Here is a 13,120-nt window from a genome sequence, read left to right on the forward strand (position 1 = left end):
GAGAAAGCCAGCAGCAGTAAGCTGCCAGCTGGGGTTTGCCTGGCCTAAGCTGGAGGGAGAAGGGCTGGGGGGAGGGCTCAGATCCACCCACCCCCTTCCAGCTTAGGCCAGACAAACCACAGCCAGCAGCTTGCTGCTGTTGGCCTCCTTCCTCTCTCCTTTCACCTCATTAATAGCTTTGGCAGCAGTGCTGGGCTGCATCTGCCTGGCCCCAATCACATGACAAATTAACCCTAGGAAAGTACCTTAAGGCACTCTGAAGTGGAGTGCCTTCATCTAATACCTCATTTTTCTCATGATTGGCCAATTTAGAAACACTCTGCAGCCATACATGTGTGTCATGGCATGGCTGTAGAGTGATTTCTGGGGGCTGATTGTGCAAAAAATGTAACTTCTGTCTGCACCCACTGTTAAATAACTAGTCCCAAAGTCTCAGAGATATTTAAGTGCCTAACTCCTACTAAAATCACTGGAGTCCTTAAGGACTAAATCCCATGTCTTGGGTGCCTACAAGTTGAAATTGTAGGCACCTAGGACCCAGAGTAGAATCCCAAGCTCTGGAATGAGGTGTCTAAATGCTCTGTAGAGTACATGAAAGAGTTAAGCTTTTCAGAAGGAACATTAAACCATCCTCATGTTGACTGAAGAGCTGGCTAGTGGTGACCAATAGCCATTGTGAAGGACAGGGGTGTATCTGACTTCCAATCTGACTTCCTTTCACTAACAGCCAGCTGATTCAACATAGCTAACATAGGCCAGAGCCATCAGCAGTGTTATGTTCCGACACTCAATGATGGACACCCAGGGGGACAGTTTTCCAGCTTCTGCTTCCTCTATGCAAAAGTGAAGTTTATTTCCTACATATGGGGACTTTTTGCCATCTTGAACTTTCCCTGAGACTGATGAAGATCACATGAGCCTGAAAGCTTGCAGAAAAAGATTTTTTTTTGCAATTTCTCAGTTGGTCCAATAGTATCATTTTGGAACCAAGAGTTCTAGATTTTTGCATCATTCAATGATGCAATTTAAACTAAACTTACTAATGGATATCTGTCTGTCTGTCTGTCTATCTACTTTTGTGAGGACATTAATTTTTGCTGTGCTTGGCAGGCTGAATAAAATCTCTTCATGGGCTGGATCTGAATCTGGATCTGGACAGGACCCTAGTGATTAAAATACTTGCCTAAGAAGAGGGAAACCTGGGCTAAATATGTTTGGCAGCTTGAGGAGATTTAAATCCATATCTCCTACTTCCCAAAACAATGCTATATCCCCTGGTTTTAGGCTAGGGTGGGTTGGGGTATCCTTCTGTGAAGCAGTTCCACTGTCCAGAAAGAAATGAGAGATTTATGGGACCATAAAAGAGGAGACTGAGTCTGTAATTTAGTGATTAGGGCATGCAGCTGGGAGAGAGGATCTCTTTGTTCTTGTCCCTCTAACTTGGTTTTCTGGTTTTAATCCAAGGTCTGTTTATGCATTTTTACATTAAAGAGTTTAGGGAGGACATACTGGAACTCAGGAATTCCTCTCCCAGGTAAGTGGTCTCACCACTCCTTGTTGCTTGTTTTCCTTCTGGCCCTATGAATCTTGCATTCCTTTCTGCAAACCTTTACCCAATTTATTCTAATGTTTAGGGATTAGGGCCATTTTCTGGAAAGTGGATGATGTAATCTTGAACACAGTGGCTGTGTCTACAAGAGATGTTTGCTGTGCAGTAGCTTGTAACTACTATGCAGTAGCTTGTTACTACTGTGCAGTAGTGTTGCGGGGTGCACACCATGATGCAATGCTACTGTGCAGTAGTAACGAGTTACTGTGCAGTCAGTGTCACCAGGAAGCCATGAGGGGATGTTACTGTGCAGTAATACTGGTTACTGTGCAGTCATGTATTACTTTCATATGTAAGTACTAAATGATTGCACAGTAAGAACTGAGCAGTCAGCATCTTGTGTAGACATGGCCCCTGACATTCAGGAAGGCATTGAACCAAGGCTTTCGACTTCTAAAAGGAGTGCTCTATCAGTAAGCTATCACACCAAAGATGGGCAGCAACATTTCCAGGCAGTCCTCTTCTTTTCGCTGCATTTTAAAAAGAGAGCACTTACAATATTATTTTGTAAATGATACAGTCCTGAGTGAGGTGTGTGCTCAGCAAGGGCTTTTCTGAACTGTGACTGGAACTGTGATCACAACTATGTCCTTTGCATCCTGGAATGTATGAGCCCTACTAGATGACACAAACAGTGAAAGACCTGAATATAGAGCAACTATTGTTTCATGAGAACTCTTATGGTATAACACCCATATCTCTGCTCTCAGCGAGATCAGATGAGTGGATGAAGGCCATCTGAGGGAGGATGGGGCTGGCTATATATTCTTCTGGAAAGGGAAACCTGCAAACAACAGGTGAATACATAGTGTTGATTTAACCATTAAGATACAGATTCTCAGCCAAATGATTGAATTCCCTGTTGGCATTAATGAGAGCTTCATGACATTCCACCTCCAACTGACTAACAATTCATTTGTTACCATCATCAGTACATATGCCCAACACTTATTACATATGCCAAGGAAGAACAGAAAGAACAGTATTATGCTAATCTTGATAAAATCCTGACTATCATCCCAGAAGAGGATGAGGTCATCCTCCATGGAGACTTTGATATGAGAGTTGGCTGGGACCTTAACATGTGGAGGAGCACCATTGGGAAGGAAGGAGTGGATAAGGCCTATTCCAGTGGCATCCTTTTACTTAGTAAAAGTGCAGAGCATGACCTTGTTATTACCAACACTATCTTCAGACAACATGACAGGTTCAAAACAACATGGCAACACCTTCATTTGAAACAATGGCACCTCCTCAACTGTGTCATCGTAAGAGCATGTGATCTAAAAGACATCCATATTACGTGAGTCATGAGAGGACCTGATGACTTGTTGGACTGATCATCATTTAGTAAGATCAATCATGTCTATCAGGGTTGCTCTGAAACATTGAAAGCAATCCAGATCAGTTCAAAGACAGTACAACATTAAATGCCTTCAGCCCCCTAGACACCGTGAAGCCCTCCAAATGCATCTCAGTAAGAAACTCTTCAATTTTAGGATTGAAAATGTTAACACTTGTATTGAGGATATTGGCAAGCTCTAAAAGAGACCATCCCTGAGGCTTAAATGGAAACAATTAGCTTTATCACCTAATGCCATCAGGATTAGTTTGATTAAAACAATGCTGATATCAAAGCCCTTCTTAATTGGGAGAGAAATGCTGTCTGTGACTAGTAAAACCATCCTACGTCCAGTCAGTAGTAGGGAACTTTTTGACAGTTTAAAGCTGAAGTCCAGAGGAAGATTCAAGAAATCAAAAACAAATGATGGGAAGAGAAGGTGAAAGAAATCCAACAACTTGTTGACAATGATGACGTGCAGAGCTTCTTCAGTGCAATCAAGGCTGTGTACAGGCCAAGTTCTCATGGAATCGCCCCACTTACATCTGAACATGGCAGTACACTCCTCGAAGATGAGCCCATAAAAAACCGCTGGAAGGAGCACTATCAAAAGCTCCTGAATCAGGAATCAATGGTGACTGATGAAATCAAGGAATCCATCCAACAGCATCCAGTAAGGGAAACAATTGCCAGTCCATCAACCTCTGAAGTCCACTAGGCGATAAGACAGATGAAGAACAGCAAAGCATCAGGCCTTGGTGGCATACCAGCTGAGATCTTCAAAGTTGGTGGAGAAATTATGACCAACAAGTTTCACACACTGTTTCTTAAAATCTGGGACACTGAGGAAATTCCCACTGACCTAAAGAACGCCAATATTGTCACCATTTTTAAAAACGGAGACCATAGAAACTATCAAGACATCACCTTCCTTTCCATCACTGAGAAGATCCTTGTTCAAATTCTGCTGAAATGACTGCTTCGTCATATCAAAGAAATGTTTCCTAAGTCTCAGTTTGGCTTCAGACCATTGAAAAGCACCATGGATGTGATTTTTGCTTGGTTGATCCAGGAAAAATGCTGAGAGTAACAGAAACTGTATATGGTCTTTATCGATTTAACCAAAGTCTTCAACTCTGTTAACTGCCAGGCTTTATGGAAAATCTTATTGAAGTTTGGCTCGGTGGGGAAATTTATCACCATCCTAACACTCCTTCATCACCAGATGAATGACTTGCTTCATCCTATGTAATGGTTCCAGTATGGAGCACTTTGCCCTTCAGACTGCCATCAAGTAGGGCTGTGTGATTGCAGCAATTCTGTTTTCCATCTTTCTTGCAGTCATCAAGACACTAATCTGTGATCATCTGCCACAGGGCATTGGCACTGAGTACAGGATGGGTGGGAAACTTTTTGATCTCTCCTGCCTCTGTGACAAAACCAAAGTTACATTGGCCTTGACTGTGGAACTTCAGTATGCTGAAAATTGTGCTGTTGTTGCACATACCTAGGAGGAGCTACAAATGGCCCTTAACTGCTTCTCTCAAATATACCAGTGCCTGGGACTGACTCTTAACATTGAAAATACAAAGGTGCTTCACCAGCCTGCTTTGGGCCAATCAACTCCACCAGAAGAGATCTTCATTGACGGACAGGAGTTGGCGAATGTTGAACACTTTGCATACCTTGGCAGCCATCTCTCAAAGAAGGCCAACATCATTGAAGAGATCTAGTATAGGGTCTGACGTGCCAGGTCTGCCTTCAGAAGAATGCATCAGCATATGTTCAAGGATCATGACATCAGTTCTTAAACAAAGCTCATATTATACAAGGCTGTGGTAACCCCATCTCTTTTCTATGGCTCTGAAGCTTGGGTATCTTCCAGGGACCACCTGAAAAGCCTGGGATGCTGTGGTAGAGCCTGAGAAAGCCTCAGATAAAGTGGTTCTGCAGGCTGGATCCAACCTGTGGGCTGTATGTTTGACACTTCTGCTATAGTGAATATCTGCCTTTCAGCCATGTTCAGCACACTTCTTATCTGACAATTGTATGCATAACACATCTTTGTCCATTGCAAGACACTTTAAAAGTACCAAGCTCTCCATTTGCTTTGCAGCAGTGTACGGCCACTTATCTCTTCTTCTCTAGATTTACAAGTTGGCATAATTTGGGGTGAGATCTTTTCTGAACATTAAACATTAACCTTGAGCTCATGATGCAAACTCATCACCTGCTGTCAAGTAAGATTAGCTCTTTTCTTAGTCTTTCATGCATCAGGCCAGGAATGAAAATTACTTGGTAGAACTGTATTACTGCCATCAGTCATCAATCTGAATCATGGCATCATCAAGATCATTTCTCTAAACCAGTGCAGAATACCCTGGAAAATTTGTCAAAATGATGTTAGCAGACATTCTGCATTCTGTGTACAGATTTTCAGTGATTGCCACCATAAACAATCAACACTCTTGAACACCCACCATGATTTATTACTTTGAGAAGACAAGACCTGAGGTAGAATATTTATGGATGCATACAAAAAAGCATCTTGAAATCACTCTTTGAATGTGAGCAAACAAGAAATAAGCTTCACAGATATGCTGCTGGGCAACATTCCTTTTTGGGAAAGAAAATTTTTATAAGGCTAGATGGCATGCCCTGACGAAATCTAGTCCCCTGTCATGCAGGAAACGATATAATCTACCCAAATGCTTATCAAGCTCCATCTTAAAGGTGGTTAGGGTTTGGTGTTTGCTTTTTGGGTTTTTTTACTCCTACTGTTCTTATTGAAAGACAGTGGCAGATCTGCAGCACTCCAACGTTAGGGACAGCTTTCTAATTTTCACCCTTAATTTATCCATGGCCAATTTATGGCATATCTTCTTGTGCCAGCTTCTTTCTTCAATTCTTTTCTTCCTTGGTGTTAACCTGTGATGTATTTAGATTGAGCAGTTGTACTACCAATGTTGTTTTACCAAGCTCTTTAGTTTCTTCATGTATGAAAGGCTTTTCAGTCTCATGGTCATCCTTGTAGGTTTTTTTTGGCACCTGTTCTGGTTTGACCTGTTTGGCTTCATCTACATGAGCACAGACATTTGGTTCCCCAGGGACAATGAGCTGTGGGACACCTTGTGCCATAGCTAGTTGTCCCCAGGGAATGCATGTACCACGCACCTTCTGGCTTAGCCAGATAGTTTTCCTTCATTGATATAATCCAAATTTTATGTTGTTATTTGGTAATCCATTAGTGATTCTGTTTTTCAGACATAGTGGGTAAGCAATGAAGATTGCATGGTTTGGGTGGGGCAAAAGCAAACAAACTGAATAGTACTTCAACTAACGTTCTACATAAGCAAAGCTTGGAAGAATTAAAAGTTTTTAATATGTGGAACTATTAATAATCGTAACATTCTAAGAAAGTAGGGCTAGAAGGAGGCTCAGGAAGCCACCAATTCCAGCCCCCTGCTCAAGGCAGGATAATCCCTATCTAACCATTCTATATAAGTGTTTGCCTAACCTGTTCTTGAAATCACACAAACAATCCTTTCTTACAACTACCAGGCACAATGCCTGAAATATGAAAGCAATCTAACCTGCCACACACAAAGCAAGGATGTGAGGCCAGTGTTAATGTCCTGTCACTGCAAGGATAAGTAGTAGTTTGTAAAAAATATGCTTGCAAGATTGAAGGAAAACGACTATGCCCTCCCATTACATTGGAAAGCAAAATTCCCCAAAGCCCATGCTGATCTGCCTGTGGGATAAAATTCCTTCCTATTCCTGTATATGACAATGAGTCAGAACAGTGATTTTCAACATTTTTAGTCTCGAAGCACCCTTTGGAAAATGCAAGCTTTTAGTTTTCACCTTTTTTTTTGACTACAGAAAAATAACAGAAATTCCCCTGTTGCAAAATCTCAGAAAGACCACAACACATCAGAGAACTTTTAACATATGAATTCCTATTTCAAACCTCTTAAATGGAAACAATTGGCTTTATCACCTAATTTACCTTGTGAATTAAGTTTGCACACCTAATAGTGCTAATATTATGTGGCACCCTGTGACATCCTTAAAAGAATCTATAGGCACCTCAGATATCACCGCATCCTGGTTGAGAATCACTGGGTTAGACCTTGAGTAGAGGAGAAGACCCTATCATCTCTTTTCTTGTGTTTATTTAAGTTCCAAAAGGAGCATTGGCACACCTCAGTCCAAATTCCCAGCCTTGGGTGCAGCCAGTATCCACTGCTCCTGAGGAAGGTGAAAAAACCCGTGACACTCCAGGCAGCAAGTGGGGAAAAAGTGCCTTCTCGATCGTGTTGCAACCAACAAAGCACAGAAGCATGGGAAGACCAAACCCCCTCGGATTAATATCTGTGACATATTGGAATGGGTTCTTTTACTTGCTTGCTTCTAAAATGCTCAGAGGCTTTTGGAAAGCAACAGTTTCCAATTTTATTTGGGCACAGAGAAACCCATATCCTGGAGATCCTGACTTTCATGAAATTTGATGGAAGCTGGGGTCCAGTCCACCATGTACAGAAAACTTTATGAAACAGAAATATTCAAAAGATTTTTGTGTTGTTTCCATGCTCAATACCGATAGTTTTTATGCTAGCAGCGGAGGATCATTAACTTTATGTTCTGTCTAAAAAAGAAGAGCAGAATTCCCATCTATCACAGAAGATCTTGTGTTACACCCTCTGTCGTAGGGTGTACTTTAACCAATAGATGATTGCTTTTTTTCACATAAAACTTAAATTTTCAGACTAATTTAAAATATCATACCTAACATAATCTCTTCTATAGGGGAAAATTAAAATGAAAGTAAATGGGGGGATTTCTTCTAGAAGTTTTATAGTAAAATTGAAACAAAAATGTTGATGTCCAAGAAGATGAACATATAGTTTTATAGACAATGAGGGTAAATACACTTCAACCACAAATGTGTGAAGCATTCAAGAACTACCAGTGAAACATTCCCTTTCCCCGTGTACTTATACCAAGAATCACTTCTGTTGCCATGTAATTATTCCCAAGGCTTTAAAATGCTGATAATTTCATCTGGGCAAATCTATCCCCTGCATATTTAATGCTTAAGTTAAAAAAAATTCTAACCCACCATCAGCTAAGGGAAAAGTTAGTATAGTTAAAGGTAAGAAAAAGCCCTTTCTGGCTAGAGGTAAATAAAATTCATTTGATTTAGAAATATTATTAAAAATTTAAGATATAAAAAAAATCTAAGGCAATCATCTACTGTACAGCACCATGTTTGCTAAACATTAATTTTTTTTAAATAATTCAAATTCTCTTTATATATATTTTCAATCAATATGCATTGTTTTCTCTGACAAGTGTACAGTAACTGCTATAATCATTTACGAAGCTTGCCCTTTTCCTCTGTTGCAAGAATGTAATGCTACAGTTGCAGGATATAATATTTGTAAGAAGTAGGAAAGAAGCAGTGTCTATTACTGTTGCTACATATTTTATCATGTAAACAGGAACTATTTCTCAGACCTCACAAATTTGCCTATCAAGCCTCCAGAGGAAAGTTTAGCTGTTTTAGAGAATGGGCTATCCATGAATCATGAAGTCCTTTATAAAGGAGATAAAACAGGAAGCTGCCAGCTTCAGATTAGAAATATTTGGAATGTCCAGTCTGACTCTGTATTTTCTGGAGAGTTTTTGCTAGGTCCCTGAGATACTTATCTTTTTATTCCATATTCGTGTAAGGGTGATATATTTTTCACAAATACTTCCTTTATTTAATATATTAATCAGTTCTTGAACTTAATGAGATACTAAATATCCTAAACCTAAATAAAAATCTGGTGTCCCTTCTCTTATCAGTCACTTAACTTTTACTCTCTTGGGGTATGTCTCTGGTATACAATGTTCTCTAATGATCAGTACCTGGACCTGAGCACATTATTAGCTTATCTCAGCCACATTCCCTTTAGGTATTGTTTCCTTGCTGGTGCTTGTATTATATACTGCCAGAAATTTGTGTGAATTGTGATGAGCTGCAATGTGATTCCTTCCTGGCTCGAGAATTTTGGTAGAACCCACTTATACTTTGGGCACCAACGAGGAATTATGGCAAGGCATTGGAAGACTATCAGCATTTGAGTCATTTACTCTGTATTCTCTTCAAAAGGTAGGCTGGTTACTGTCCCAACAGAAATCCCCAGTACATCTGATAAAGCCACAGAGCTCAGATGCAAAGCACCACTAAATACTTATCAAAGGTTTTGGTATATGGACAGGAAGCAGGTTGGGATATTAGGTAATAAAGAGACTGTGTTACCTCTGCAGTTAGCTCCTGTGACATCGCTGCTCTACTAGTTCTCCAGTGACAATGTAGTATTTCAGCCTAAGCAGAATCTGATTGTCTAATGTGTTAGGGTTACCATATTTCCAGTTTCAAAAAAAGAGGACACCTGTGGGGAGGGGTGTATATGGTTGTGGGGGGTGCAATGATATGCCTGTGCCCTGCCTTTCACTGCCAAGCCACAGCCCTCCCAGACCATGCTGGTGCCCCTCACTCCCAGCCCTCAGTCTCCCCATCCCTGCTGACACCCCTCGCTCCTAGCCCATAGCCGTCTGGCCCTGTCTGTGCCCCACACTCCTGACCCACAGTCCTCCAGCCCCCTGGTGCTACTCATTGCCAAGTCACAGCCTCCCCAGCCCTGCTGGTGCCGCTTACTCCTGACCCACAGCTCCTTAGCCCCCCCGGCCCTGCCAGTGCCCCTCACTCCCAACCTCCAGCCCTCCCCCGCCGACACCCAGCCCTGCTGGTACCCCTCACTCCCAATCTACAGCCCCTGCACCCCCCAGCCCTGCTGGTGCCCCTCACTCCCAATCTGCAGCCCCCTAATACCCTGCCCCCCAGCCCTGCTGCCCATGCTGCTCCATGCTGCTCCTGAAGAATCCCCCCACCCCTTTCCCCCTCTGGAGGGGCAAGTACCTCCCCCACCACCCCACCCTGCTGCAGCTCTAGCACCAGCAGGCATGCATGTGCATGGGCATGTGTACACACACAAATACACACACACATGCACATGCACACACCCCACTGACAGTCCTCAGTCCTGGCCCTGCAACACCCTCCCCCACAGACTTATGTGCTGCAGCTTCCAGGGCTGTGAGCAAATGCATATGATGCCCCTGCCTCCAATTGGGTTTGCCCCCCACCCCAGCTCCTCCCAGCCCCAAGCAACTTGTTGCTAGGGCAAGCTGGGAAGTGCCAGGAAACCAGAGGCAGAGCAAAATCCCAGACATCTGCTGATATTTTAAAAAACTGCCCAGATGGAGATGGGAAGACCTGGAAAGAGGACATCTGGGAAAACCCAGGTGTATGGTAATCCTAAATGTGTAATATATGCAGATTTAAAATGATGAAAATAAAAAGCCTGAAAGACTTTATATTATTCATTGTAGAGATCCAGTAAAGGGCACAAGGCCAAATATTTTTCATTTGAAGGTTGCTTATAAGCTTGTTCTCTGGAACACTCCCAGAAAGGTTAACCCCCATTATGAGATTCTATCTCCAATTTTTTATTTCAAATATTGGTTTTGAATCTCCCCTTGTTATTACATTTTCCCTCCTTTCTTCGTAACTGATTTGTGAAACATAAGAAAAGAAATAAAAGAAGAAAATGACTGAAGAAAGTCAGTTAAAGGAAATGCTTTTGTTTTAAAGATACTGCAGGAGCTTGTATTGTAAATTAAAACAGCAGATGCTGACTTTCCTATACTTAAAGGTCTAAGCAATTTCTTTTTCAGGTTTCATTATTTCAGTTGTTTCAAAGTGAACCAAACTAAATCTTTGGCACATGCGGTGTTGGTGAGTAGGCAAGTGCATTCAATCAAAATGATCAAAATAATACGTGTTACTTTTTTTTAGTTAAAAGCTGGCAAAAATCATAGCCTGGAGGCAGTTTTGCATTCCCCTTTTGTTCATTTTGCAAGTTTTCCAATTCATTTTGTCTTTGCTATTCTGGGTTTTAATCACATCCTTAATGTTGTTTTAATGCAATCTGTAGATTGAAGGTTGAATTAAATACCTGATGGTTTGTCAATTTTTTGGAGATCTACTCTACCAGAGCTTTTGTTACTGAAGACATAATGCAAGCTCTGGGGCTCAGCAGCTCTGAAATGGCATTGTTATATGGGGAAGTGGCAGTTTGCTTTCTATGAAGAGTAAATTGGCTTCAAAATTTGAATAATTATACATGCTTTGTCTTAAAACAGTTAACTGTCATGTAAGATAACACTTGGTCAGATCATTACTCTGAGTCAATTTCTTATTTGATTTTAGATTCTTCTAAAGGCATTGGGAAGAAAGTTTTACTTGGGGAAGAAGAAAAGGTAGCATACATGTACCCCATTTCTGGCTCTGTTCTGCAGCTGTCTGACTCTTATATTCAGTAGCACTTGATTTTATGGTGCTTTTGGAAAATGTGGGGTCTGATCCAAAGTCTAGTGTAGGGATTTTCAACCTTTTTGGATCAGTGTACCCCTGGCAGCTGGGTGTGGGAGGGAGGCGGGGGGGCGGCACACAGCCAACACACAGTGGCGCCAGGCACCATGTGCAAGCTTCCCTCATGTCTGGCTGGGTGGGTGATGCTAGCACGGGATGGTGCATGGGGGCACTCCATCCCCAACTGCCCGTGCGTACTCCCTAGGGCCTTCTCAAGTACCCTGGGGGTATTTGTACCCCTGGTTGACAAGCCCTGATCTAGTGAAACAAAATGAAGCATTTCAATTGACTTGAGAGGAGGATTAGGCTTGCAGGCTGGATCCAGACATGCAGGCAAGTGTGGTTTGTGGCACTGCAAACCTCTTTGCAGTGCCACAAACTGCACGTGTTTCATATTAAACTGTGCCCCATGGGAAATCCCAGTAGGGGCAAAAAAATCTCAGAAAAAAAAGGTGGCACAAACCACACCAAAACACACATATGTGCTGTGTGCTCATGACTGTGTGCTTCTCAATCTCTGTCCTTCTGAGCCCCTGTGCTGAGGTACCCTGGGCGTTCATATATGTACTTTGGGATTGGGGAGGGGGACAGCATCACATGTATCAGTGTCCCCGCACTGCAAAATGGCAGCAGGGGCCCTTTAACTAAAGCTCATTGAACAAGATTTAGTTAAAGTGCCCTCATCACCATTTTTCAGTGCAGGGATGCTGGTACATGTGATTCTGGAATCTGCTGGAGCGTGGTAATTACCACACTCCAGTAGACTCAATTAACAGAGTCTGCTCTGACATGCTGTAATTACAGCACATTGGAGCCGCTTCCTTGCACATATAGGTGTCCCCTGTGCCCCAGCCACCCAGGGAGCAGCATGTGGAGAAGAGGGAGGAAGCAGGCATCCCAGAGATGTGCGCATCCCGGTCTCCATGGGTTTTGGAGCCCCCATCTCGAGACACCTTGCCCCCCAGCCAGACACTCCCCGGCTGGCTGGGGCACAGTGTGCCTCAAGATGGAGAAGCAGGCAGCCCTGGGCTGGCTGCTCCCCTTCCTTCATGTGCCTTAGCATGGGGGCTCCTGCTCATGTGGACGCAGCCATAGAGAGGATTTACAGAGTTTCCTGAAGTGCAAAATCTCAGTGCATCCTGGGAGAAAAGACAGTGGAAGTCTTTGTCAGATTCAATGTGCACATATTTTAATAAGCAACAAATCATGTCAGGAGTTTGCAAAGAGGTAGTCAGGAAAAAAATACTTAGAGAATAAGAACTAAATTGAGTGTAAAATAGGGAGATAAAAGGGAGAAAGAGATTATCAAATAATTATGACAATAGTCAGCAATTACAGTAGGTGAGCCTCGCAGTACGGCTGACAGTTTAGGTTCTCTGACACTTCCCATTAAAAGTCCCTGTTGTTAGTTATTTCATAACTTTGTCTAACTTTAACAGTTTAAGCTGAAATTTTCCATGTCAGGCATCTGCCTCAGGCTAAATAATTTTGGCAAGTTTCAGCAAAAATGTTTCAGCCATTTGAGAGACTGAGGGCAGGAAAAAATATCTAGCTTGTCTCACATTAAAATGTTTATAAAATCATTTAACTGAAAATTTTGTAAACCCCATGTTTTGTGGCAAGATTTGAAATCTGAAGATGGGTGGGTTCTATGTAACAAAAAAAAAAAAAAAAAAAAACT

This window comes from Gavialis gangeticus, unplaced genomic scaffold (genome assembly GCF_001723915.1).
Source record: "Gavialis gangeticus isolate Ggan-Ray unplaced genomic scaffold, GavGan_comp1, whole genome shotgun sequence".
NCBI classification, from domain to species: Eukaryota; Metazoa; Chordata; order Crocodylia; family Gavialidae; genus Gavialis; species Gavialis gangeticus.